Source organism: Anguilla anguilla, chromosome 5 (genome assembly GCF_013347855.1).
Source record: "Anguilla anguilla isolate fAngAng1 chromosome 5, fAngAng1.pri, whole genome shotgun sequence".
Taxonomy (NCBI): Eukaryota; Metazoa; Chordata; class Actinopteri; order Anguilliformes; family Anguillidae; genus Anguilla; species Anguilla anguilla.
Window position 1 is genome coordinate 22,374,700 of NC_049205.1, and position 26,925 is coordinate 22,401,624.

The 26,925-nt window shown below is 41.0% G+C and overlaps 1 pseudogene; it reads left to right on the top strand.

Moving 5' to 3' along the window:
- Positions 1–1,317: 1,317 nt before the first annotated feature.
- On the top strand, positions 1,318–6,272 carry LOC118227552 (annotated as a pseudogene).
- Positions 6,273–26,925: the final 20,653 nt, after the last annotated feature.

The following is a 26,925-nucleotide window of genomic DNA, read 5'->3' on the forward strand; positions in this document are numbered from 1 at the left end:
AGATGTATTGTAATTTGTTTTGTTTAAAGTTAACTGTGATATTAATCGTTTTGTGTAACCGTATGTGGTAGGGTGGGCGTGGTTTTGCGTTGGCTGCAGAGAGAGAGAGTGAGCGGGGCGGCTCTCGGACTCTGCGCCACAGCTGTTGGGGATTGCTAATCAGCACGGATGTTTAATTATTTGATTGATTGACAATGTGCTGATTACCTCGACAGTGAGCCTGGGCGCTTATAAGGCGGTCTACGGAGGCAGACAGGGTGCTGACTGGAGACGGAGGAAGTCCTGCGAGAACCGGTAGCACAGCTTGTGTTTGTTACAAAACCGAAAGCCGCATGGCGGCCGCAAAATAAAAAGACGCATTCGCGTCCTGCAAATAAATCCCGTCTCTCTCTCGTCTGTGAAACCGAGCAGTGGCACTCAGCTTGCCACACTGTATATATAACATTAACTGTCATAGCAAAGACGAAGATCTGACAGTTGAGTAATGTCCTTGGTTACCATGACTACCCTAGCTAGCTAGCTAGCTAGCTACACAGCTAACGTTAATGTTTTTAGCTTCCTAGCTAACGCAAGCTGCGTTGTCTGTAACATTATTTGAATTGTTGTTTTACAGACATGTTAATAAACCCCCTCAAACTACACTTTGGTGTTGATGAGTGTTACATATACAACTACCTTACTGAATCTCCAGGTAATTAATTTCTGACATCTGTCACTTTTTTGTCTTTATTTTGCTGTTTTCATCTTTGTCTGCCATGATGAGACATCGTTCTCTACCACCATCTTTCAATTCGTTAATTTAAGGCTAAACTGATATTTTAATCACAATACTTAAGTTAATTTCCGGAAATACATTTTTCAATTGTCCTCTCTAGTACAAGATCCGGAAAGGAGCAGCAGCCTACCACGCCAGCGTTCACTGAACTGGAAGTCAGGGTATAGAGCAGCATATTTTATTGAAGTTTGTAAGGCTCTGGCACTCAACTGAACCACAGTGAAAGCCATTATCAATGGATAACACTTGTAACAGGTTCCCAGGATGGTCGGCCAGCTTGCCAAAATGTCTCCAAAGACCCGCAGGTCTCTCTAGCCTCAGCTGTAGTCAGTGTTCATGGCTCCACAATAAGAAAGAGACTGGGTAAAAATGGGATTCAAGGGAGAGTAGCCAGGCAGAATCCACTGCTAATCAAGAAAAACACCAATGCTCATCTCACATTTGCAAAAAAGAATCCGGATGATCCGCAAGCAGTTTGGGATAATGTTCTATGGACAGATGAGTCAAGGACCTGAAACAAGCAGTTCATGCCCAATAATCTAATGATTTGTCTGAATGAAAGCAGTTCTACGGGCCTTGAGGAGCTGATCACCTGGGCTTGCATGAGCTTCAAGCCGGTGAAGTCCAGATCCCTGGTGCTGATGAAAGGAAAGGCCATCAACAAGTTCCGCTTCGCACTTGGCAGCACCCAGCTACCATCCATCACCGAGAAACCAGTGAAGAGCCTGGGAAAGGTGTTTGACTGCAGCCTGAGAGACACAGCATCCATCCGAGCGACCAATCAAGAGCTAGAATCCTGGCTAGCTGCATTTGAGTTTGAGTTTGAGTATTATTAGGACCTCTTTTAGCCAATGGCTACTCTTCCAAGAGTCCTGAACATTAAAACATATCAATACAAAAGTATAATAGATAAATAAGTCATATACACATTAAAGATATACACATTCTACATACATACATACATACAGCGAGCATCATAATTCATTGGACAGTGACACATTTTTTGTTATTTTGGTTCTGTACTCTAGCACTTTGAGTTTGAAAGGACACAATGACAATGAGGTTGAAGTGCAGACTTTAATTTGAGGGTATTTTCATCCATATCGGATGAACCGTTTAGAAATTACAGCACCTTTTGTACATGGTCCCCCCATTTTAAGGTACTACAAGTATTTGTTGAATTGGCTTCACAGATGTGTTTCATTAGGCAGGTGTAATCATTTGTGTCGTTAGTGAATGCAGAAGAGAGCTACTGATGTCTAGTCTTGATTCTAGACTTTGCAATTGCCTTTGGAGATTGTTTTGGGGTGTGACAACATGAGGAAGACAGCAGTGTCGATGCAAATTAAGCTGGCCGTCATAAGGCTCAAATGAAAATCAATTAATCAGGAACATTGCAAAAACCCTGGGCATGCCCAAGTCAACAGTTTGGTTCATCATTAACAAGAAAAAAACAACTGGTGCACTCAATTATGTCAAAAGACCCGGTAGACCGAGGAAGACTGAACACTGTAGTGGATGACTGGAGAATACTCTCTATGGTGAAGAAAACCCCCCTGACAACAGCCCAACAGATCAAAAACACTCTCCTGAATGCAGGTTTAGATGTGTCAAAGTCTACCATACGCAGAAGACAACACCAGCAGGACTACAGGGGGTACACTACAAGATGCAAACCACTGATAAGCCTGAAGAACAGAAAGGCGAGATTACAGTTTGCTAAAAAAGCACCTAAAAGAGCCCAAGAGTTCTGGAAGTCTTGTGGACAGATGAGACAAAGATGAACATGTACCAGAGTGATGGAAAGAGGAAAGTGTGGAGAAATAAAGGAAATGCCCATGATCCAAAGCATACCACCTCATCCGTGAAACATGGTGGAGGGGGTGTTATGGCTTGGGCCTGTATGGCTGCCAGTGGAACGGGCTCACTTGTCTTCATCGATGATGTGAATGCAAACGGGCTCACTTGTCTTCATCGATGATGTGACTGCAGACAGAAGTGGAACAATGAATTCTGAAGTCTACCGAAATATTTTATCTGCTCTGATAAAACCAAATGCCTCCAAACTCATTGGGCAGCACTTCATCATGCAACAAGACAATGACCTGAAACAACAAAGGGGTTTTTGACAGCCAAAAAGTGGAAAATCCTTGACTGGCCGAGTCAATCAACGGATCTGAATCCAATTGAACATGCATTTTACATTCTGAAGGCAAAAAGTCCCTGAAACAAGCAGGAACTGAAGATGGCTGCAGTACAGGCCTGGCAGACCATCACCAGGGAAGATACTCAGCGTCTGGTGATGTCTATGCGTCGCAGACTTCAAGCAGTCATTGCATGCAAAAAATATGCGACCAAATATTAAAAATGATTACTTTATTCTACATTATGTTAAACTGTCCAACATTTGTTGATGCCCAAAAATGGGGGGGGACTATGTATAAAATGTTCTATCATTTCTAAACGGTTCATCCAATTTGTAGGAAAATACCCTCTAATTAAATCTGACAGTCTGTACTTCAACCTCATTGTCATTGTATACTTTCAAACTCAAAGTGCTAGAGTACAGAACCAAAATAACAAAAAATGTGTCACTGTATAATGAATTATGGTGCTCACTGTACATAGTATACTTACATCAGTATAAACAAACAAACATCACAATAAGCATTTAGAATATAAAAGTTCAAACCTAGGACAAACAGATTATCAAACTACCCTTCTGATAATATAACACAACCTATGACAGCAAACACATCACAATGAACACCCCAACTCCTAGCATCCTATCACATACACTCAGTTTATCATTCAGAAATTCAGAAATTCGTCCCAATGACCAGTGTTGCAGTGGACAAGTCAAGCCTACCTGGCAAGTTTAAGGCCTGGATATACCAACATGGCATCCTCCCACGGATTCTCTGGCCCCTCTTGGTCTATGAGGTCCCGATCTCCACAGTTGAGGGCTTTGAGAGGAGGGTCAGCAGGTTCCTACAGAAGTGGCTGGGACTACCTCGGAGCCTGAGCAGCATCGCCCTGTACAGGCATAACACCAAGCTGAAGCTCCCCATCAGCAGCCTGAATGAAGAATTCATGGTGACCAGTACTAGGGAGGTGCTGCAATACCAATAGTCCTGCGACCCAAAAGTCTCTCAGGCTGGTATTGAGGTCAGGACAGGACGGAAAGCCGTGGAGGTCACTGAGTCATAGCTAAGGCATAGGGTGCTGGTGGGCGCAGTGTCTCGTGGAAGGGCTGGCCTGGGTAGCAGCGCCACACCTCGCTACGGCAAGGCGCATGGGGAAGGACAGGAGATCGCTGATCCAGGATGAGGTGCGAGCGTCAGTCGAGGAGGAGCGAGCCAGCAGGATGGTTGCAATGCGGCAGCAGGGAGCCTGGACAAGATGGGAGCAAGCGGTGAAGCGCAAAGTCTCAGGGGCCGAGTTTGGAAAGTCAAGCCCCATCAAAAATAATTCTTAAAGAGACTGCGCTCCTGGCTGTGACGGAGGCACTTGCCACTGCAAGAGCCTCACGCCTCTCCTCTGTCCTGATCCTTCTTGACCTGTCTGCAGCTTTCGACACGGTCAACCATAAAATACTCCTCTCCACCTTGCCTGAGATGGGAATTGCTGGGTCTGCCCTGTCTTGGTTCGCTTCCTATCTTGCAGATAGGTCCTACCAGGTCACCTGGATGGGGTCTGCCTCTGCTTCTCATTCCCTTGTTACGGGAGTACCGCAGGGATCTGTACTGGGTCCTCTGCTGTTCTCCATATACATCAAATCTCTTGGTTCAGTTATTAATTCACATGGCTTCTCCTATCATTGTTATGCAGATGACATGCAACTCTTCTTTCCTTTCCCCCCCTCGGCCACACAGGTCGATGATAAGATATCTTCCTGCCTGGCTGACACCTGGATGGTCAGCCACCACCTGAAGCTCAACCTCAACAAAACTGAGCTGCTCTTCTTCCCAGACCTCCTTACTACGTGAGCTCTCAATTACAGTTGATGGCACCACAGTGACTGCCTCTCACTCTGCCAAGAGCTTGGGGGTGGTCCTGCATGACCAACTGGACCTCAAGGAGCACACCAAGGCAACATCTCAATCCTGCAGATTCCTTCTGTACAACATCAGAAGGATTTGACCATACCTGACGACGCACTCTACCCAGTTGCTCGCCCAGGCTACGGTGACCTCTCACCTTGATTACTGCAACTCTCTCCTTGCAAGCTTGCCAGCTTGTGCCATACAGCCACTACAGATGATTCAGAATGCCGCTGCCCGACTCATCTACAACCTTCCCAAATTCTCCCATGTCACTCCTCTGCTGCGATCACTCCACTGGCTACCGGTCGCTGCCAGGATCCGGTTCAAAGCCCTGACCCTTGCCTACACTACAGCCAACAGGACAGCCCCCATCTACTTGCAGGACATGATTCGATCCTATGTGCCTGCTCAACCAATCCGCTCTGTGGCAGCAGGGCGCCTTGTACCCCCTCCCGCCCGACCAAAGGATCACAGAGCTTCTCCACCCTAGCTCCCCAGTGGTGGAATGAACTCCCTGTCCCTCTTCGAACCTCCCCCTCACTACCCATCTTCCGCCGTGGTCTAAAGACTCATCTGTTGCCCCATCCCAGCACTTTTTGGTAATTTGTATTTGTCCTAATACTGTAGCTTATTCTTCTGCCTAGTTGGCTTTGCAGAGGTTAGGTCAGAATAGTGTTCACTGTGTGAACTAAACTGTGTTCTTGGCTAGAAATAGCTGTAAAAAATAAGTATTGTATCTTATTGAACCTGTGTTTAGTAGTTGTCTATGACCATGAAATGCACTTTTTGTATGTTGCTTTGGATAAAAGCGTCTGCCAAATAAATGTAATGTAATGTTAATCCAGGCTGTCTATGATGTTCTACCAAGCCCATCCAACTTGTTCTGCCGGGGGAAGGTGGAGTCACCAGCTTGCCCTCTGTGCCTGAAGAGAGGGACCCTGGAACACATCTTCAGCTGCTGTTTGAAAGCCTTGGGCGAGGGGCACTACTGCTGGCGCCATGACTAAGTCCTGAAGGCCATAGCAGACACCATCTGCAGTGGAATTAGCCACTGCAAGCGCCTCCGCCCAGTGAAGGACACCATCGCTTTCGTCAAGGCTGGGGAGAAGCCAACATCAGCTGCCAGGACCACTTCCTCTGGCCTGTTAGCAACAGCACAAGACTAGGAGCTGAAATTTGACCTGGGGAAGCTACTGAAGTGCCCAGAAACTGCTGCCACAACAACAAGGCCAGACATGGTGCTGATCTCAGAAGCCTCCAAGTAGGTCTTTCTCTTGGAACTCACTGTTCCCTGGGAGGACCACATTGATGAGGCTAACGAGAGGAAGAGGGCAAAGCTAGTAGAGGAATGCCAAAGCAACGGGTGGCGAGCGAGGTGTGAGCCCATAGAGGTGGGATGCAGAGCGTTCACAGGTGCATCACAAGATGATGCATGTCACATGCACCTGTGAGGACTGAGTGTGATCAAATGATGAATTGAAATAAGCATTTTGAATGGCAGTTGTAGGCTCTCGAAACTACACCAAGGAGGGAAATAGTTCGGAGTGAAGGTTTATGCAGAATGTCTTCCTCTGTTGCTGTTGGAAAAAGGTTATTCTTTAAGCAGCCTGTGAATACTGTATGTATGTTCTACTATCCCCGCTGATCTTACTCGTTGTATCTGACTCCAAATTAAAAGTTATGTTCCAAATTAGAATTTAGGCTTGATTTAGAATGGAACTCAGTTCGTCTGAAGTTCTACACCGAGGGTCAACTCAGTTTCACCCGGTACGCACCGCGGATGCGCCCGTAACGACAATTTAACTAGCTGTTTGCAGACGACACAGCGGTTGTGAGATTTCCCTCATGGGGAGTATGACCTAATTAGGGTTCAGGGACTCCGAAAGGGCCAATATTGGTCATCCCAGGATCAACTTAGTTCTGCTGACGGTCCCGCCTTAACTGAAAACTTGGTGATCAAACAAGTCCAACGGGCAGTTCCCTAGTCATAATTGGGGGAAACCGACTTAGAGGGCTGTTACAAGAACGAAACATTGACCAAGACCACACAAATCAAGTCATTAACAGTTTTAATGTCAGGTAGGTTATACACTTAAAATAGTCAATTTGTAGTTACAGAATTTAGAAAATAGTCAAACAATAAAAGTACATAATATCAAAGATAAAGATGGGGGGATCCAACATGGCGGCAAGCAGATAGGACGTGCGTGTAGGGCCTCTCTTGACAAACAGCTCAAATCCTGTTGAAACTATAACTATTACTCACCAACTTAATCATAAATACCGTTAACCAGATATACAGAGATCGAGACATTAAAAATCCTCTTAAATGGCTAACCGGAAAACAGCAATGAAAAAACTTCCAGACAGACAAGGCGAAAAGCCTGAAGAAGCTAGCGTGTCGCCGCCATTTACACGGGCAGAAGCAGAGGCTAAAACTAACGAAGAAAACGAACTGCTGAAGGCGATTTCGGAAATGAAACGCGAATTCTCGTCGAAAATTGACGGAGTTCTGACCGCCATCCGAGACATAAAGACTGAAATTAGGGATTTTGCGGGCAGGCTATCTGAAGCCGAGCACCGAATTAGCAACACGGAGGACAGTGTCGAGGGTATGCAGAACTCGGTGCAGACTCTGGAAACGCAGGTGAAAACGCTCACTGCCAGGCTGGACGACTTGGAAAATCGACACAGGAGGAATAACATACGTCTAGTAAACCTTCCCGAGAAGGCAGAAGGGGCAGACACTGTCAAATTTTTGGAAGGTTGGCTACACGAGGTGTTTGGAGATTCACTACCGGGCCCAGTGGTTATTGAACGAGCACACCGAATTGGCAGGCTGCCGACCACTGAACAGCGATTTCCCCGGGTCTTGATTATGAAGTTTTTGAACTTTCGGGACCGGCAAAGAGTGATGGATGCCGCCAGAGAGAAGAAAACGGTGATGTACCAACAACACAAAGTGATGTTTTTTCCGGACTTTTCTATGGAGGTGCGCAAACAACGGAGGCAGTTTGACGGTGTGAAAAAACGTCTACAGGCACTGAACATGGAATACAGGTTCAATTACCCAGGAAAACTGTCCATCAGATGCGAGGGGCGGATGACGATATGCAACACTTCAGAAGAAGTGGAGAGACTCATTGGTAAACGTAACGAAACCGGTGGACGAGAGGAAGCCATTTAACAAAGATAAGTTGAAAGACTGGAAAGAATCTCTGTTAGATAACATTTAAGGAAGCTCTAATTTTATGTAATAACACTGTGTTATAAAAACGCTTGATAGTTATTTTCATTTTAATCCTAACTACCAATACGGTGCAGCGATGTTTTATTTTAGTTAACGACGGTAATGTTGGTTAAGATACGATGCGGGTGAGTTGGTTATCAACATTTAATTAATAGAGCTGTTTGTAGGAAGGAAGCAGCTGTGATAATTAATCAACAAGTTTGTATGTTTGCATTGGGATTGCTCCTCTTGGTAGGATCAGTCAATGCCATGGATGTATCTTCTACGTTAAGGGGGAAGCGCCGTAATGTTCGGGTTAACGGCATTTGGGGGCCACGCTATGAGAAAATGTTAATTTTATCATTTATGGATGTTTATTTTCTTCTGTTTACGTTAGCTTTGGGTATGGTCTTACGCTTTAGTGAACATTCAATGATTGTAAATGACGAGTGAAACCCAGATAACATACATATCATGGAATGTACGAGGGTTAGGCAAAATAACTAAATTGAAACAGGTTATGCATAGACTTAAACAACTTAAAGCTTCTATTGTATTCTTACAAGAAACCCACCTACTATCTAATGACATACTGAAAATACGAAAAAGGTGGCCCGGTCAGGTCTATTCAGCATCATATGCATCTAATTCAAGGGGGGTTATAACTTTAATACACAAGTCAATCCCATTTAAAGTGTCAAAGGTTACACAGGATGGGGCAGGCAGATACTTAATTCTGCAAGGTTCGATGACTGATGTGACCATAAATCTTGTAAATCTGTATGGACCAAATACTGATAACCCTAAATTTTTTGAAGAGTTATTTTTACTTTTGTCTCAGATGCCAGGTTATTTTCTTATCGGAGGAGACTTTAATACAACCCTTTCAACAGAACTTGACAGACTTAAGGGTACGGATAACACTCATACTCAATGTAGGAAGACTTTGCTTAATTTTATACAAGATTTAGACTTATGTGACCCATGGAGGAGGAAATACCCCAAAAAATTAGAATATTCCTGTTTCTCACCATCAACCAAGTCATATTCACGTATAGACTATTTCTTGGTCTCAAACAGTTTATTTTCGCAAATACATGATGTTACTTATGAATCTATTGTGATCTCAGATCATGGTCCAGTTAAGTTGACATATGCTATGCCCAAAATCATTAAAGGTCCTTATAGATGGAGACTGCATCCAAAATGGTTACATGATACAAAATTCATGAAATTTGTTGGTGCCAGCATTGATGAATTTTTTAATACAAATACAAATGAAACAACTGCCTCTATTAGATGGGAAGCCTTTAAAGCCTACCTAAGAGGACAAATGATTAGTTACACAAGCTCTATTACTAACAAAGCCAACTTAAAATTAAAATTACTTGAGGATGAGATTAAGAATCTTGAGAAAGAAACATATGAAGATAATGTAAATACAGAACTACACCAGCAGGAACTACTTCTCCTACGAGCGCAGTACAATGAACTATCGCTTTCAAAAGCTGAAAATAACTTGATCCTCCTAAAACAAACATTTTATGAACAGGGGGAAAAATCTGGCAAACTATTGGCTTGGCAAATTAAGAAATTACAGTCGAGCAGGGCCATTAATAACATCCTAACAGTCTCAGGGACTATATCTGCAGATCCAATGGAAATTAATAGAACCGTTGCTAATTTCTTTCAATCTCTATACAGTTCAGAAGCCAATGGGGATACCAGTCATCAAACTGTTTTTTTAGATAATATTCAAATCCCTACTCTCTCCGATGAAGCCAGAGAGCAATTAGATTCGTCAATGTCGGCAGAAGAAGTGCTGAAGGCCATAGTGACTATGAAAAATGGGAAAACCGCTGGACCAGATGGTCTACCAATAGATATATTTAAAGCCTTCAAAGAAAAATTGATACAACCCCTTTTGAACATGTTTGAAGAATCATTGGAAAATGACTTACTTCCTCCGTCACTAAGAAAAGCATTGATTACACTTATACCCAAACCAGATAAACCGCCAATCAAATGTGAATCCTACAGGCCAATTTCATTAATTAACACTGATGCGAAAATTCTGGCAAAGGTTTTGGCATTAAGATTAGAGGAACACCTGCCAATACTCATTAACAATGATCAGAATGGATTTGTGAAAAATAGACAAGCCTTTCATAATATACGGCGAGTACTAAATATTATACATGAAAAGCGGGATGAAAAGGATACTTGCATTCTGTCTTTGGATGCAGAAAAGGCATTCGACAGAGTCGAATGGCCTTATTTATTTGATGTACTGTGTCGTTACAGATGTGGCCCTAAATTTTGTCGGTGGATTAAACTACTGTACTGTGAACCATTAGCTGAAGTTATTACAAATAATATGACCTCAGAACCCTTTGGTTTGTCAAGGGGCACGCGCCAGGGTTGTCCACTATCCCCTTTGTTATTTGTGATGACTCTTGAACCCCTGGCAATTTCAATTAGAAACAATAAAGAGATAAAGGGCATTCATAGCTTAAACCAAGAACATAAGATTTCGTTATTTGCTGATGATATATTATTATATCTTTCAGACCTGAAGAATTCAATACCAGCCCTAGTTGATTTCATCCAACAATTTGGAAAATTTTCAGGTTACAAGGTCAATCAGTCTAAATCATCAATACTTTTCCTTAATAAACAAGAAAGAAATAACCCAATAATCCAACATCCTTTTTCAGTAGCTAAGGACGGGTTTCAATACTTAGGGATTACTATTACACCTCTGATTAAAAATATAATCCCATGCAACTATGATCCCATTATTGCTGAAGTGAATGATAATTTGGATAGGTGGATGTCCCTTCCCTTGACAATAATTGGTAGAATTAACATTATCAAAATGAATATTCTCCCAAAATTTTTATATTTATTCCAATCAATCCCTCTTACACCCCCGCCAGGCTTTTTCTGCGGCTTAAGGAAAACATTCACCAATTTCATATGGAACAAAAGGCGATCAAGATTACGCTTAACACTACTATATCTACCATATGACAGGGGGGGTCTCCAGCTACCTAATCTCTTATGGTACTTTAGGGCAGCCCAGCTTAGATCGGCCTTCTTCTGGTTCTCTGAACCCTCCAACTTACCTTGGATTCAGATAGAGAGGGAAAATGCCAGGGGACTTACTTTGGACAGGTATCTCTATTCAGATTCTTTGAAAAGGCTTAAGCAGCAAACAATTAATCCATTTCTAAAAACCACAATTAGAGTTTGGTATGAATCACAGGAGATGTTTGGAGAACAACTGGGAATATCACAATTTACTCCTATTTGGGGCAATTCATTATTTAAACCGGGTAAATCTGATCCTGGATTCAAGCAATGGGCGCAGCTGGGATTGCAAAAGATCTCAGACCTTTATGAAGATAATGTTCTTATGTCTTTTGAAACTCTTAAAAGAAAATTTGGGATCCCTCAAACCCATTTGTTTAAATATTTTCAGATTCGTAGTTTTATTCATTCCAGAATGCAATCCTATCAATGTCCTCCTTTAAATATTTTAGAAGAAATGGCAACATCAGACCCTTATAGTAAGGGAAAGATCTCTATGATATATAAAAAAATGGTAAACGCATCTAAAGAGTCCTCAAATTATAAAAGATTAGCATGGATAGATGACCTTAAATCAGATATTACAGAACTGGAATGGGAAAAAACATGCTCCCTGGCACAAACAATATCCATTAATAGCAGATTTAAATTGATTCAATATAATTGGCTTATGAGAACCTATATAACTCCTGAAAAACTTAACAAATTCAACCCCAATATCCCAGACACCTGTATAAAATGTGGAACCGAAAGAGGTACCTTGTACCACTGTATTTGGAAATGTGAACATATACAAGAATTCTGGAGAAGGATAATTAACATAATCTCCAATATTATAGACAAAAAAATCCCAATATGCCCAGAGATCTGTATCCTGGGCCTTATTCCAGAAACTTTATCACTTAGAACTCATGAAAGTAAGCTGGTGAACCTCTGTCTAATACATACGAAGCGTCTTATTGCTAGACAATGGAAAAGTGTTCATTGTCCATCGGTGAATTCATGGATTGCCGAACTTTCAGCCTGCATAGCTATTGAAAGGCTCACATATGCAATTAAACGGAAAACTGACACCTTTCACAAGATATGGGACTCATTTCTCAACTTTTTAGAATCAAGACCTGAAACCAACACCTAGGATGCAACCTACGAAGTAAGACCAACCACCCCTTTTTTATTTGTATTATAATTATCATTATTATTTTTATTATACTTTTTATTTTTTATCCCACTTTATTCATTTATATACATATAATTTTTGTTTTTTAAATTTATTTATGTTTATTTTCTATTAAATGAGGGTTGATTATGTATGAGGCATATGAAAATAGATGTAGACTTGTAACCAAGTTACAATTAGCTATTTTGTCTGTCAATTAGTATTTTGTTTTTATTTTCAAAACGATGTCAGAATTCATAGGTGGCTGAGGGAGGGAGGTGGGCGGGGGTCATGTTCAAGGGAATTCATGTTAGAAAAGATGTTTAATATGTAAAAGTTAAAATTCAATAAAGATAAGTATTAAAAAAAAAAAAAAGATAAAGATGAGCATACCTGACAGCAGTCTACACACAGAAAGAGTCTTGTGTGGGAAGTCTGATTGCAGATTCCCAGAGGGCCCTGTTCCTCTCCTATAAGAACCCAGCACAGGCGGGTTGATGTCGCCACAAAAGGCTCATAAAATCATAAATTTACTTGGAGGGGGAAGATTGGAATTTGGTTCCTTCCTTGAGGGTCAGACAGATGGATTCACTAGGAGGAGTGTCAGAAAAATACAGTTTACTTCCAAAGTTATTAAAAATAGATTTTCTATAGGTTTGCTGGTTTTCAAACCTAAACCAGAGCATCACTCGCGCAGAGACCATAAAAACCATACCAAATATGAATATTTGTTCTTGTGTTTGTCACGAAAACTCTGAAAAACATGAAATAACTGCACAATCTCTTACATGAACCAACTGCCAACTCTCAATGTCTTTCCACAGTGTATTAAGATTGCATAGTGTAGTGTAGCAATGTGTTCAACCCAAATCTGGAATTATTTCCTAACAAAAAGTGTGCTTGAGTAAATTTCTCTCCTTATGAAGGTATGGAGACAAGTTACCCAGTGACACCAGGTGAGGGCACTGTGGCTGTCCCTAAACTGTCCTGAGCAATTTGCCCCATTTCTGTCATGTTATTCTATTACTTGCAATCTGAAACCTCCAGGACGTTGGGGTAATTTCAGAATTGCTTTCCCGTAGAAAAGGTGTCAACTGTTAACTGTCGCAAAACCAGATGACAAGGTTTTACGGTCCACTCTGTCCCGACAGCATCAGACTCTGCACCTGGCAAATTGCTTTACGACAGTCAGAGAGGAAATTCCACTCTATGCCTGTTCCCGTGGGCCTTACACAGTGTTTTCCATGTAATCGCAATATATATTTTTTTTAATGAATGCTGTGCTGGATAAAAATTGTGTTTCATTTTTTTATTTTTACAAAAGGTAATTTCAGAATTAAATTTAAGTGAAAACAAGAAAAACGTGATTATAGGTTTGTATAAAGTGAATCATTATTCTTACACAGGCTTTAAGTTTTCATCATTGTGTCCATAGTACTAGTTTTGTGTGTAAACAACCAAAAATTGTAAGTGCATCATATGTGGTGCCATTACTTTAGTAATGGCTCCAGTACCTTTGAGCAATTTGTTTGGATTATGGCAAAAATATTACAAATAAAAACAAACAAATAAAAAATTAAAGACCCAATTAAATATTTTTTCTTGTAATCTAGCTTAATGTAATGTGTGCAGAGGTATGGCTGCCACTTTGGATGCTGTTAACTAGGTTTCCATTCCCTGACACCATTAAAAAAGTGTGAGTGTGTCTGCACTTTGTGTGTGTGCGTGTGTGTGTGCGTGTGCGCGTGTGCCTGTCTGTTTGTGCATTTGTGTTTGTGTATTGTTAGGGTGAAAGAGTAAGGCCTGGCAACCCTGGCTGGATCTGGCAGACCCCCACTGATTGCAGTGGACTGTGAAATGAGTTCTCTTGTTGCATTCTTCTGTTTTACCTTTGTTGAAACCTGAGCTGAATGAGGAACAGAATCAATTTGGCACCATACATCTTTTGTTTTGTTTGTTTTTTCTTTGTAGTTATGACGATCTCTCTCAGGCACACATAAATGGGAGCTGACAGAGCATTAATATCGGTTATGATATTAATGCTCTTTCAGCTCCCGTTTATGTGTGTTTGAGAGAGAGAGAGAGAGAGAGAAAAGATAGAGAGAACTGAGAAAGACAGGAAGAAAGAAAGGAAAGAGCTGACAGAATGTAAATGCTAGGCACTGTGAGGCGAGAATGGAAATGACAGAGGTGCACTATCTGACACTGAAAAACACAATTAGTAATAAACAACCAGGGAAAAAACATTTTACAAAGACTGAAATATCTATCCCTTCCCCAATTCTATAAAGAGAGACAGCTGTTTTTTATTATGCCTCCGCAACGGCACAGCCATGGCACAGGCATTATGTTTTCAGGTTGTTCGTCCCTCTGTCCGTCCATCCCGATTCTCGTGAATGCGATATCTCAGGAACGCCTTGAGAGAATTTCTTCAAATTTGGCACAAATGTCCACTTGGACTCAAGGATGAACTGATTAGATTTTGGTGGTCAAAGGTCAAGGTCACTGTGACCTCACGTTCGTCCCATTCTCTCGTGAACGTGATATCTCAGGAATGCCTTGAGGGAATTTCTTCAAATTTGGCACAAACGTCCACTTGGACTCAAGGATGAACTGATTAGGTTTTGGTGGTCAAAGGTCAAGGTCACTGTGACCTCACAAAACAAAATTTTGCCATAACTCAAGAATTCATACGCTAATTACGACAAAGTATCACACAAAAGTCTAATAGGATAAAATGATAAAGTGATGACATTTTATATCCAGACTGGCTACTGGTTGGTGGAGGCATACAACCGTGAGGCGGTATTTCTAGTTTTATCTGAACCAAGTCAAATTTGACTGTAGTGTTTATAGAAAAGTACAGTAAAGGGCTGCTATCGGCTAGAAGGTGAATAGACCAACCCCTGACCACGCTGAGTAGCCAATACCCTACATTGGAGAGCCCACATTTTTTGGCTTGTAATCTGCTTTTCCAATGGCTAGCACAAAGAGATGTACCAACCAGTATATTGGCAATATTGGAACATATGGGGGGTGGATGTCAGACCACCATGCTTAACATTCTATCTTAAATCAGTCTAAACTGGTTAAGCAGTGTTAAGCTGTGTTTTGCATACTTTTAGTTGCTCACCAGCTGACTAGACTATATAGTGTGCTAGTCCACCACTTTGTCCACCAGCTAACTTTACCACCTCTACGAATTGAAGAATAGTGAGGACACATCATTAAAATGTGTGTGTTTTAACAATCCTTACAAGTAGGCACCAAGGAATGCAGAGCTATAAATATATTACCTCATGTTGTGATCAAATGGTGCAAAAGTATAATCAGTCTCATAAGCATGACTTAATAATTAATGTTATGAATTTCAACATTAAATATTAAAATTACCAATCGTAACAATTCCACAGAACCACACAGTCACAGACGCGTATGATGCACACATTTATTGCGTTACCGTCGCTGTTGTTGCCATCGTCGTTGCTGTTGCGGTTGCGGTTGCAGTTGTTGTTGTTGTGGCTCCTGCACTTTCCCGTGTGCATGTCAGGTCTCCCGGTCTCACTGCAGGCAGCACCTATCAAGGTTAGCACTAATCACTTAACCGCGACTGCGGGCCAGCTAAATCACTCCCCCATCTCTCCGCACCACAACCACTCTGCCCCTCACACCAAGGATGTAACAACATACATTCTTTGTGGTAGGATCAAGCATTTATCCGAACAATAAACAGACCTTTGACAAGGTTTAATAAAATAGAATTTATTAAAACAAGCAAAATCCTAAAAGATTAAAGAAGGGAGGGTATGGTGTGTGTGTGTGTATGTGTATGTCTAGTCAAGTGGGTTCACCAGCACACGTGGTGCAGGAGGACAAAAGCTCCTCTACTGGAGTGAAATTATGAATCAGCTTTTAGCAAGTGCTGCTAAATATGGCCTGGAAATCAGGGAAATAGCATGTACAAAAGACTACTGACGTTAGACGCGTCTAGTTAATCTCAGTACACCTTTGAATTCTAAATATACAAGACCATATATCGACTGAGTATATATTAGTGCAGGAGAGAATGCATGCACTGATTGCGGTTAAATAGAAGACAGATTGTAAGCTAATGTTTGTAATAGAGTATATGTTAGCTATGTGGGCTAGGCAGCTAACTAACAAGCGATGTGATATAATCTAAACACAACATTACATACAATCGATAACACAGTTCTTGGAAAACATGAACAAATAGTTTCCTAAGCTAGTCAATGCCTGGATGGTTGTCAGTCTTATTGTAGGTGCACAGATGGTTATGTGTAGTGCTGACTTGTCCAAGGGATCTCTGACTTGGGCACAGTCTCGGGATCTCTGTTGTGCAGTCTGTAGAAAAAGTCGGGCTTCGTCCTGGTTTTCTTCTGTCCTTGCTGGAGCTGGAAAGCTGTGTTTTGCTTGCTGCTGCAGGAAAGTACATAGCAACAAGTTAAATGTGCATTGTCTATGTTGCAGAATGATGGCAATGTACAAATAAACTGATCCCTTGATGGATCAGTTTCTTTTGCTTACCTGCAGTATAGTTAACACGTTTATTTGAGTTATAAACCACTGGTTATAGCTATAACCCAAGACAGACAGTGTGTCTCTCCGCATGTTCCTTTACAGGCAGGCCTTTGTTCTCTTCACCTGTCTTAGAGACCGTGCTTGCCACATGTCTCTCCTGTAGAGCAGCAAAGAGAAGAATTCCAAAGAGGAAGAGTGGTTTCCAGGAACCTACATTCATAGGACAGGAAGTGGCATACTGCATCCAGTCACCATGTGATTACTCTGTCCATGATCATGTCAGTCTGAGCTGTTGATCCAAAATGGTGCCCAATCCTTACACAGCTTAACCAGCTTTGTCCAGCTAGAGACCAGCTTTGTCCAGCCACAGACCAGCTATGACCAGCAGTGTCGAAAACACAGCTTAAACCATCTTAAACCAGTTTCGAATCCCAGCTGGTCTTACCTTGAATTGTCAGCATCACAATGAGTCATTGACATGCAATAATCATTCGTTAAACACTTCTGGTAAATTTACCCAATCAATACTTGGACCAAACATTACAAGCCCATAGCTTGCTACCTAAACTATCATAGATGAATAGCAAACTGAACATAGCTTTTCACTCGCTCATATCTACACTCAAAAAAAGAAATCATTGGACAGTGGTTGCACACAGTGTTATTGAGTAGGCTGTGACAATTGCGTGAAACCACTGTCCATAATTTTATTTTGTAAATCTAACCAATGATTTATTTTTTGAGTCTCCTTAATAATATTGCATGCAACCACTATTCAATATTTTGTATATACAGTTGCAAGAAAACATTTGTGAACCCTGTGTAATTACCTGGATTTATGCATTAATTACTTAAATGTGGTCTGATCTTCATCTACTGTAGGTCACAATAATAGACAATGTGCCTAAACTAATAAAAAACAAATAATTCTACTTCTTGTCAATATGCTGAATGCATTATTTAAACATTCACAGTCTAGGTTGGAAAAAGTATGTGAACCTCTAGACTAATCCATTCATCAATCCATTATCTATACCCACAGGGTCTAGGGCCCTCTAGACTAATTTCTTCTCCAAAAGCTAATTGGAGTCAGGTGTTCCAATCAATGAGATAAAATTGAAGGTGTGGGTTGGAGGTGTCGTGCCAAATAAAAAAGGCATGCAAAGTTTGGTTACAGAGTCTGTTCTTCTCAAGAAACGTGTTCATGTGAATCGAAAAAGAATATTAGAGATGCTTAAAGCTGGAAAAGGTTATAAAAGTATTTCTAAAGTCCTGGGTGTTCATCAATCCATAATAAGACAAGTTGTCTACAACTGGAGGAAATGCAGAACTGTTGCTACTTTCTGTGGGAGTGGGCATCCTGCAAAGATCACAGCAAGAGAGCAGTGTGCAATGCTGAGACAGGTCAAAAAGAACCCTAGGGTAACAGTAATGTCATGGGTTTGGGGTGCAGTTCCGTTTTTTGGCCTCCCGGCCTGATTATTACCTTATTGGATGCACCTGTTTCCAATTATTCCTCCCAATGCCGTGATTTCGGCTACCTGCGTCAGGCAAGGCTATTTAAGACGCTGTCTAACTTTCAGTCCTTGCATCAGTGTCAACTTACATTCTCATTGAGCCGGTAAGGTATTTCAGAGCCTGTTTAGTAAACCTCCTGTTCTCTTGCTTCTCAAGAAGCGTTTCCCCCTTAGAAGGTTTGTATTTTGGTCTGTGTTTCTGGGCTTCGTGCCGGCAGACCGTTAGGGCTTTACCTTTTCATTTTCCTAAGCTGCGTCTTAGGTTCTTGGGTATCTCGGTGTTCGACCCCCAAGTTTTCCTTTTTGTTTTGGGTCTGAGATGCGACTGTTACGTTGGGTTTCCCTTGTTTCTATCCCAACTATTTTTCGTTCCTAAGCTGTGCTCAGTGTTTTTGTTTCTCGGTTTCTCGCCCTTGTTTGTACAGGGTTGTTTTCTGTTTGGCTGTTTTTTAAGGCTTGACAGGGAGTTTGAGTTTTCACTCCTGTCAGTCTGTTTTATTTTTTCCTGTCCTCGTTTCCTCTAGCCTCAGTGGCTTATCTCCTCGGTGATAAGCTTTTCGATTCCTTGTTAAGTTGCGTGTGGTCCTCCGACACTCCTCCCCCCCCCCCCCCCCCCCACAAGTAAAGGACCTGAAGGAATCTTTTGAACTTGCTGGAGTCTGTTCACGTGTCTACTATAAGAAACGCACTAAACAAGAATGGTATTCATGGGTGGACACCACAGGGGAAACCACTGCTCTCCAAAAAAAGTTTGCAAAAGACCACCTGGATGTTCAACAACACTTCTGCAATGATGGATGAGACAAAAGTTTAACTTTTTGGCATAAACACTGTTTGGAGGGAAAAAACACTGCTCACCAACACCAGAAACTCATCCCAACTGTGAAGCTTGGTGGAGGAAGCATCATGGTGTAGGTACCACGGCCTACAAAAGACAAACCACAAAGCCCATATGTCCACCTCACTGGCTCCTTTAACCACGCCCCCTACCACAGCTTTCCTGTTACAGTATTGGCTTACTGTAAATTTGAAACTCGTAACCTTCAATAAAATGGAGGTTGTCGTTTCGCTCTCTCTGTTCCATTTTCCTCTCCCCGGACTCGCCACCCTTCTCCCGTCTGTCTCTCTTGTGAGTCTACATGCCAGGAAGAATTTGAAAAGAAGTTTAAACAACTAGCCTGGAGTGAGTTCTTGTCCACAGAAGATCTAGAGGTTGCTTCAAAGTGCTTAATGACCACAATTAATAAGGTTAAAGGTGAATTCAGTAAAAACGTCACACATTCCCGAAAGAAGCAGAACTTGCACTGGTTAAATGAACAACTGTGGAATTTAATGAAACTGAGGGACCACGCCTTGAAAACCGCACTTAAGTCAGGGTTAGCCCATGATAGGAGGACTTTTCAGCATTTACGTAATAAAGTTGTAAACGAACTGAGAAAGGCAAAAGCAAATTTCTTTATTGATCTTATAAATGATGCTAAAGGGAATGAATAGCAGGCAAACTTGGGAAAACATCAACAGAGTTCTAAAGAAAGTTAGCAACAAAGGAGGTAAAGGGTCTGAATTACAAGTTCAAGGAATTTTTACTCAAGACAAAGATCAAATTTCTTGTTTTTAATAATTATAAATTATAAGATCTGGCATGAGATTTTGGCTTAAGAAGTAAGGTCATTATACCACCAAATCATAATCTCCCTGTTTTTAATTGTCAGAGTCCTCCATAACCAAAATCTTGAGCCAGTTTAAAAGCTCTAAGGCCAAAGACGTTTTTGACTGTGATCCTGCATTTGTAAAGAAGTACAGAAGTATCAGAAGTGTACTCCTATCACTCATCTTGTAAACTTGTCAATAAAACAATGCTATTTTCCCAATGCCTGGAAATCAGCAGTAATAACCCCTATTTTTAAGGCTGACGATCCAACCAATGTAACCAATTACAGACCTATCAGTATTCTCCCAGTTATTTCTAAAGTAACTGAAAGAGTAATTTGTGACCAATTAATAGCTTGTCTAAACCATGGCCATTTCCCACTGCATCCTATGCAGTTTGGATTCAGGATACAGCATTCCACAGAGACAGCAAATTGCTATTTCATTGAATAAATTAAATCCAGTCTTGATAGGGTAGGTGTTGTTGGTGCTGTTTTCTTTGATTTTAAAAAGGCTTTTGATACGGTCAATCAATGTTCTTTTATCTAAACTGTCAAAGTTCAATTTCTCTACTAATGCATTAACATGGATGTAGTCATACCAAAACTCAAGAAAACTGCACAAGAATTAATAACACATGCTCATCTTTTTCTGACTGTGCCATTGGACTTCCACAGGGATCAATCCTTGGACCGATTGTATTTAGCTTGTACATTAATGATCTGCCCTTGATTTGCCCAGAGGTCCACATCCAGATGTACACAGATGACAGTTATTTACACCCATGCTAAAACAAGAGAACAAGCTCCTTCCAAACTCACTGCAGTATTGAACAAAGTATCAGACTGGTTAACTCTCTGTTGTGTTACTCTTAATGTGAGCAAAACTGTGGGCATGTATTTTTCTATCAAGAGAAATGACACACATCAACCTGACATTCTAGTTAAAGGAGAGGTAATAAATATTGTTCAGCACTTCAAGTATCTGGGCATAATCGTTGATTCTAACTTAAATTTTAAGAAACTTATAAAAAAGGTCTCCAGAAGTGTCAGAGCTAGCCTAATGAATTTTAGATCTATTAGGCATCAACTGCCTCTAGCTGCTGCTAAGCTCTTTGTGCACTCAATGATTTTCTCGCACTTCTTACTGTCCTGCAAGCTAGTCCCAGGCAGGAGTGACTACGCTCAAACCATTATACACTCTTTACAAACAATCTGTGAAAATTCTTGATAAAAAAGCAAGGAGCTACCATCATTGTACTATCATTCAAAAGTATAATTTATTGACCTTTGACAGTTTTCTTTGTTTTGTAGATATGTGCTTGATGTATAAATTAATTCATGATCTTGCCCCACTACCACGTGAACAATGTGTGTCATTCTACAGGAACAATGCTAGGGAGACCAGGGCATCAGCCAGAGGTGACTGCTCGGAAAAATTTAGGAAAACTGCTTTTGGAAAATCAGCATTTTCAGTCAGAGCAGCAGATAAATGGAACTCAATTCCCTCCCATATCAGAGAATACACAAGCTTCAGTATTTTTAAAACAACGCTTAAAACATGGCTCAAGACAAACCAATCATGTGATCACTGATCTAAACCTTTGTATGGAACCAACTGTTTTCCAACATGGAGAGTATGTAATGTATATTTTGTATGATGTTGTTTTATATGTGATGTACTGTTTGTAAAGTTTGCTAATTGTATTGTTTTTAATTGTTTGTATTGTACTGTATTGTTTTTAATATCTTCCTGCCCAGGGACCACAGATGTAAATTAGCTATATAGCTAACTCTGACCCAATGGTTGTGTTTTGCATGGCCCCTGTTAAATAAATAAACAATTTTTTTTTTTTTAAAAGAGTTCGCAAGGCCTGCAACGGAGCTAGGCGGGGATATCCTCAGCTACCGGCTGCAGGAGGAACGAGGCCCTCCGAAGCGCTCCTATGATTAGCGGTGATCGAAAAACCGGGAGAGCCATGCACAACCAACGCATCCTGCAGAGCGAGTCTCATGAAACCTGCGACAAGGGTCCTGTTGTGTGTTTTTGGAACCAGAAAAGGGCGACCAGCTTCCCCACTTCACCTAAATACCCACAGACTGGAAACCAGGAAGCATTTCTAAGAACCAACCCAAAGCAAAGGACTCTTAGGCAAGGTTGTAACTCTGGGCTTAGTATAATTATCGACGGACCGAATGTAGCCATGTTTATTATTGGATGTACGTGACTGTGACTGTTATTGTGTTTTAATATTAATGTAAACGTTCTGTATGTTCAGTTGGCTCTAAGCCATCCACCACGCTACGTTAGTTTTAATATATGTCACGCACAGAACATCTTGCATCTTGCATGTGATCTATTTTAATTACTAACCAGCATGCTGATCTCTATCAAACACACGGAGATAGCTATTCAGTTACCCTGTATCTGTTTGGTACGCTTCATAGGCCATTTTTGCTCACTAGATTCAAAAACTCCTCCATTCATACTCCATCTTGTTCCTTTGTTCTCCATGAACACGTGTCCGCGGTACATAACCCCCCACATAGGAGAACATCCAAAACTCCTCACTCACATACGCACACACAACACCTACACACACGTGCACTCACATAGTTTGTTATACATCATTGTAAAGAATTGTGCTTTGCCTTTTCGGTACTTTGTGTTTAATAAACTTTATTATACTTGCACGGTTGTCTGTATTTATATTACCCTTGTGTTGAATTGATTCAGCCGATGCTAATCCAAAGAACTTAATAGAATACCTTCACCTCTTAGCTAAATAATTTGTATTAATTTAGTATTAGCTGAATGTATAATACTATGATTTGGTTAAGACTGACTATTAATGTGTAATTTTAATAATAATTAATTTAATTACAACCCCAATTCCAAAAAAGTTGGGACAGTATGGAAAATGCTAATAAAACAAAAAGGGGTGATCCGGTAAATTCTATTCACCCTGTACTCTATTGAAAACACTACAACAGAACATTATTTGATGTTTTACCTTGTGAATTTAATTGTTTTTGAAAAAATATACACTCATTTCAAATCTGATGACTGCAACACGCTCCAAAAAAGTTGGGACAGTTGAGTGTTTACCACTATGTAACATCACCATTTCTTTTAATAACACTTATTAAGCGTTTGGGCACTGAAGACACCAGTTGGTTAAGATTAGCAAGTGGAATTTTCCCCCATTCTTCCATTATGCAGGTCTTCAGCTGCGCAATTGTACAGGGCCTTCGTTGCCGTATTTTGTGCTTCATAATACGCCTCACATTCTCAATCGGAAACAGGTCAGGATTGCAGGCAGGCCAATCTAGCACTCGCACTCTCTGCTTACGCAGCCATGCACTTGTAATCCGTGCAGAATGTGGTTTGGCGTTGTCCTGCTGGAAAATGCAGGGACGTACCGGGAGAAGACGGCATCTGAATGGCAGCATGTGTTGCTCCAAAATTTGTACACATCTTTCTGCATTAATGGTGCCCTCACAGATGTGCAAGTTACCCATGTCTTGGGCTCTGACACACCCGCATGCTATGACAGAAGTTGGCTTTTGGACCTGACACTGATAACAGCTTGGATGGTCCTTTTCCTCTTTGGCCCGGAGGACACGACAGCTGTTTTGTCCAAAAACTCATTTGAAATGTTGACTCATCGGACCACAAAACATGCTTCCACTGTGCTGCAGTCCATCTCAGATGAGACCAAGCCCAGGCGGTGCTTCTGGACAGTGTTTATGTATGGCTTCTGCTTTGCATAACAAAGCCTTAACTTGCATCTGTAGATGTAGTGGCGAATGGTGTTGACTGACAAAGGTTCACCGAAGTATCCTGAGCCCATGTCATGATTTCCATTACAGATGCATGACGACTATTATCCATTATGCCGGCGTACACCTAAATGAGACGCTCTTGAACTTGATAATATGTGCAAAGTTGAATGGCTTGTATTAGAGTAATACAGTAATTTTAAATAAAATAAATGGCGTAGTGATTTTCAAAAGGGTGAATTACCTTTACCTAGCAACTTTCAAGTCTCGTAGAGTGTTTTTCCACACCGTTTCAACATGAATGACGTCTGTCTGGACAAAACGTAAACAAACATATCTCAAAAATAAAGCAATTTTGGGAAAAATGGTCGAGGGTTATGTAAACTGTGGCCAATGTTGACAATGGACAATGACATGTAGTAACACTGGTATGGTCCTTTAAATTAGCATATGGTTCCAGTGCGGCCATAGTGTCGATACCAAATTACTCAAAAAAAAAAAAAAAAAAAAAAATACTGATTCATTCACTGCGTGATTCTGGTTTTTCAGGCTTTCTTTCACACTGAACTGTTGGCGAATTTGCTGCAAGCTTATCAAGTGCAACACACAAAGAAGTCACACAAATCAGACAAATTAAATATCAAAATCAAGTTTTTTCATTTCCTATTTTTGATTTGAGCATAAAATTGAAAGTACGAAAAAAAAAACCGTTACTTGTTTTTTGGTATCAGATTCATAAACGAATAACGAATCGTTTTTTCATTTTCCGATTTTGGATTCTCAATTGAATGTGAATAGAACGAATGATACACAGATTAATATGACCCAGCAACTTCCATTTTTAACAGAGAAGGTGCTGAAATGCATGATTTATTTTTGGTTTAACACAACGCATGTTGAAAGGAAGCCAGCTGCAATGAAAACATGCTGCATTTTTTCACATTCAAATATAAATTTTCACACTCGAATGTCTTTTTTTTTTATTTTATTTTTTTACAATTTGAATAGTATTTGAATATCGAATCGTCGATTGACAGCCCTAGTGGTTACGGATCAGGCCTTTGATGCACAAGTTTGTCAGTTTGAGTCCCAAAGTTGCCATCTCTGTCAGTGAGCTGTCAGTAGGATCTGGATGTTGTTTATGTCAGGAAACCATTTTGAGGTTGATTAATGAAGAAATGAGTCACACTTTATTGATCCCTCACATGGAAATTTTATTGTCCATCTTCATCCCACGACATTTGCCTCCTACATTGCTGAAAATGATTTCTGATGGCCTTCAGTCATAAACATGTCAAAAGTTGTGATATATAAAAAACCGAGTATACATCTATCCAGGGGGTGCTGGAGCCTATCCCAGCGTGCATTGGGCAATTACAGGATTACACCCTGGATTAAGTGTAAGTACAGGATTACACCAATCTATTGCAGAGCACACACACACCATTCACTCACATCTATTGACAATTTAGAGTCTCCAATTAGCCTACCTGCATGTCATTGGACTGTGGGAGGAAACTGGAGTACCCAGAGGAAACCCACACGGACACAGGGAGAACATTCACACTCCACACAGAAGATTTGCACCCACAACCTTCTTTGTGAGGCGACAGCACTACCTAATGCACCACCGTGCCGCCCACCGAGTATACATACTTGTTCATCTGGTCCCGGGGTTCTTACACAAAGCAATGACCCATGAAAGTGGTGACCTTCTTCAACCAGTCTGTTTATTTACCCAGTCAAACCGGCAGAGTTTTTCCCTCTTTCTTCCCTTCATATACTATCTATGTTGTTCTGACAGGAGCAAACATTGAGGGTGTGAAAACTGCACCATGAGTTCCAGACTGCTGATATGCCCCAGACTGCATCCATGTATGCGCATTGCGAAAACAATGTGGTTCTGCACATATCAGTCCATTTTCCTGCCACTGCCCTCTCCAGCTCATAATGTAATCCCGCACCTGAGCCTGGTCAGGGTTAGTGGCATCTCTTATCACCATAAGAATTATTGTATTTCACACACTTATAATCTTTCCCTAGATGTTGCTATTACCTCCCCCTTTACTTCACTATGAAAACATATTCTTCTCAAGTCAGGGAAGGTGTGCTGTCACACAGAAGGACAGGAATTTCAGATCAGAGGCTGTTCCCATTGAGCTATTAAGCAGCTTGACTGATATTTTTCAAAATGACTGTAAAAGAAACATACAGTACAGTAGTCTGTGAGCACCAGGATCAACAGGAAATCAACAGGCTGGTTAGAACAGGGGAAGATCCCCACTGCCAGTGTGCACTGACTTTTTTATCTCACAAGATACTCAACTCTGTTTTCTTACAGTTTTGTCTAATGTGTATTTTTTTTAAAAATTATTTTTACACATTTTCAAAACTCTTACATAAATAGGAAGTTTTTCTACATTCCTGTACTCCTTTTTCTAGACTCCTTTTGTGAGAAGAGGTTTTCAGTTCTGTGTTAATAGTGTTGAATGTACTAAATAAAAAAAATAAAAAAATTTACAAACAGAAGCAACAGAGAAGAAATTTCAGTTCCCCTGGGATGTGACCAAGTACAATACATTTGGCACTGGAAGTTTTTTTGTTGTAATCGAGCACCCAAACTCCTCTGACCAAATGGAGCCTCCAGTAGAGAGTATGGATGGAATGCAAGCTCTGGATATCTGGCCCAGCACTGAATGTGTGGTTAAATAATTTCTGCTTTTCATAAAACAGCCCCTACTGTTCTGCATGTTTATTGTGGTCACAAGGCCAGCTTTGCTGTTTTTCGGTGGAATTCCCTCTGACAGGCTGTCAGGTATTCCTGTAATGTATCTTTAACATTTTCAAGGAGTCCCCATCTTATCAGTATCAGTATCATATTTTATTTTCTAGCATTTAAAAAATATATATTCAGTTATGCCAGTCCCGTACAGTCCAGCGTGATCTCTGTTTTCATTTTGAAATATGCACCATGAGGGCTGCTCGATGACTCATCCTGCTACTACACTGTTCCATTGTGTGTATGGACACAACGATCTGGTAGCAAATCTGGACCGTGCCAGCACCAACTGTAGCTGGCAGCCCAGAAGATCAGTGCATAATTGGAGGTACCACCATGCAGCGAGGGAGGGA